This window comes from Lactuca saligna, chromosome 3, assembly GCF_052625555.1.
Source record: "Lactuca saligna cultivar CGN05327 chromosome 3, ASM5262555v1, whole genome shotgun sequence".
In the NCBI taxonomy this organism is placed as follows: domain Eukaryota; kingdom Viridiplantae; phylum Streptophyta; class Magnoliopsida; order Asterales; family Asteraceae; genus Lactuca; species Lactuca saligna.
In genome coordinates this window covers 67942384-67944941 of record NC_136419.1, presented here as the reverse complement: position 1 = coordinate 67944941, position 2558 = coordinate 67942384, and the positions used below count along the sequence as shown (strand labels likewise).

The following is a 2558-nucleotide window of genomic DNA, read 5'->3' as shown; positions in this document are numbered from 1 at the left end:
GTCCATCACGATTTGTATCTTTTTCTCCTTCCATTTCCTTTTATAAGCTTGAACTCGTCTAAGATAGGCTTTTTTAGAATTTTCTTTTTTACCCTTTGCGTCATTCTCTTCAAGCTTCCTCTTAACTACTTTATTATCCACATGTTTATGTCCCATTTTTTCTTCCTTCTCGAGCCCCATAGATACATCCGTCTCTTCCACAGTTGAACTCCTTAAACTTGAAGTAACTTCTTCCTCATCACTGGATACCAATTCTTCTTCATTTTCTTCATTTTCCTCACTCACCCAAGAAGTTGGAGTTTTATAAGCAATGACTTCTAAAACCTTTAGAATGGATGCTCGTGACTTGGTACGCTTGGTAAGTTGAAATGACTAAATTTCTTCTTCCATTAGCTTTTCTAATTCCTCAAGTTCATTCTCTCCATCTATGTTAAAAGCTTCACTTGAGCATCACCATTCTGAAATCTATCTTCCACTCCATAGGTAAATTCATCATTTCCAACTCTCAAAGTAAGTTTTGCTCGTGAATGTCAACTAAAGCTTGAGTAGTATTTAGTAAAGAGTGACCAAGAATTATTGAGACATTGGTGTCTACCTTCATGTCTAAAACAACAAAATCAATTGGAAAAACAAATTTCCCAATGTTCACCAATATATCATCTATAATACTTCGGGCATGAATCACTGAACGATTAGCCATGTGAATCGTCATTTTTGTATCCTTCAAATTAGGAAGATTTCACTTTTGATAAAATGAAAAAGGCATTAGATTTATGCTTGCCGCAGAATAGTCTAATGCATAAGTCTTCATGTTGTTCCCAAATTCACACGGAAGAGTGAGGCGTCCGTTATCTGCCATCTTCTTTGGTAAATCTCCCAATATTAAGGATCACCTTGGAATTCTTTTCTAATTTTTGGCAAGTATCTAATAAGTCTTGTAAGAACTTATCATATTCAGGAACTTTAGACAATGATTCAATGAAATGAGTATTTATTGAAATACCGTTCACTTGCTTCATAAAATTCAAGTGATCCTGCTCTAGTGTGTGAATATTAGCTTTAGATGGAAAAGGTAATGGAGGACAATAAGATTGAACATCATCAAAATTTGTCTGTTCAGACCCACCCCACATTGTGGAGATTGAATCCCCACGTCGTGAATTCAAAGTTTCAAAAAACATAATTTTCTTCTAATTTTGACTTCTTTGGCTTTGGTCCGGACTGATATGGATCGACTTCAAGGGCTTCAAGGAACTCAGAGATGGTATCCTCTTTAGTTTAGATAACTATAACACGTGGTTGATGCTTTTTCTTGAAAATCTTTGGAGATAATTTTTCATTTGCCAAAGTGGTTAATTGTCCAAGTTGGGCTTCAATATTTTGGATTGATGCTTGATGGTTTCTTAGCAATGCTTGCTGGTCCCGCATGAGATTTTGATGTTCCCTTATCACTGCATCAGTCTTATTATGTCTTTTCTCTAAAGCCTCCATAAATCTATGTAGCATGGACTCAAGATAAACTTTATTTTCAGGTGGTGGTTGCTCTTTTTGGTAGAAGATTCGGCCAATTTGCCTATATTTTTCTTCTTTTTTGCTTCTATATTCTACATACGGTAACCACTCTTGCTTTGGCTTCCTCTAATCTTCATCATATTTATCTCCACTCGAGTAGCAAATTTGCACATTCTTATTTCCATTATGATCCAAGTGATTGGTCCATCTTCGTCATCCTTCAGTCTATAGTGGTTATCATGGCTAGAATAGCAGCCATGTCTTCAGATATGCCACCCCCAATTCCCTTCGCTCCAACATGTCTAGGATTGTGGTATTCACGTGAATGCTTGGTGAACTCTTCAATCAATTCCTTGATTTCAACTGGATTTTTCTTTATTGATGATCCTTGAGAGTCAAGAAGTTGCCTTGTCATGACATTAACCCCATCATAAAAAATTGATACCTCTTGTTGCTCGTTTAAGTCATTCTGGGGGCAATTCCTTATCAATCCCTTGCAACATTCCCATGCTTCATAAAGTGACTCACCTTGTTGTTGCTTGAAATTTGTTATAGATTTCTTGAGTTTAGAAACTTTGGAAGGTGGGCAAAAGTGTTCTAAAAATTGCTCATGAATTTGCGCCTAAGTAGTAATTGCACTGGATGGAAGTTCTTTCAACCAATCTTTAGCATCTCCCTTGAAAGTGACAGGTAGCATTCTAAGTTAAATTGTATTGCCCAGAACATTTGGGATGTTAAAGTAATCAACAATGTCATTGACTTCATCTAGGTATTTGTAAGCATCCACATGATTTTTCCTAGAAAATGGGACTTCTTTAAGCGCGGATAGAATGTATCCCTTCATCTTGAATGTGTAATGGATGGAATCATGGGTTGCACTAGACCAGGACCGTTGTCCTCTCGGATTCTCTTCTTATAAGTCTCCATTGACATATCAGCAATGTTTGCCATCTCATTTTTCAACTCGTCTTCAGGTTCACTATTTTCTAATTCGAATTCAGGTTCGGTCACGTAATCGGAATCTTGTGGATTAGGATTTTGCTCAA

General features: G+C 36.7%; 1 non-coding gene across 1 annotated transcript; it reads left to right on the top strand.

Annotated features, from left to right (window-relative positions):
• Nucleotides 1-1973: 1973 nt before the first annotated feature.
• Nucleotides 1974-2080, top strand: LOC145038139 (small nucleolar RNA R71). Its single transcript, XR_013679204.1, has one exon. It is a non-coding gene; the product is annotated as a small nucleolar RNA R71 (small nucleolar RNA).
• Nucleotides 2081-2558: the final 478 nt, after the last annotated feature.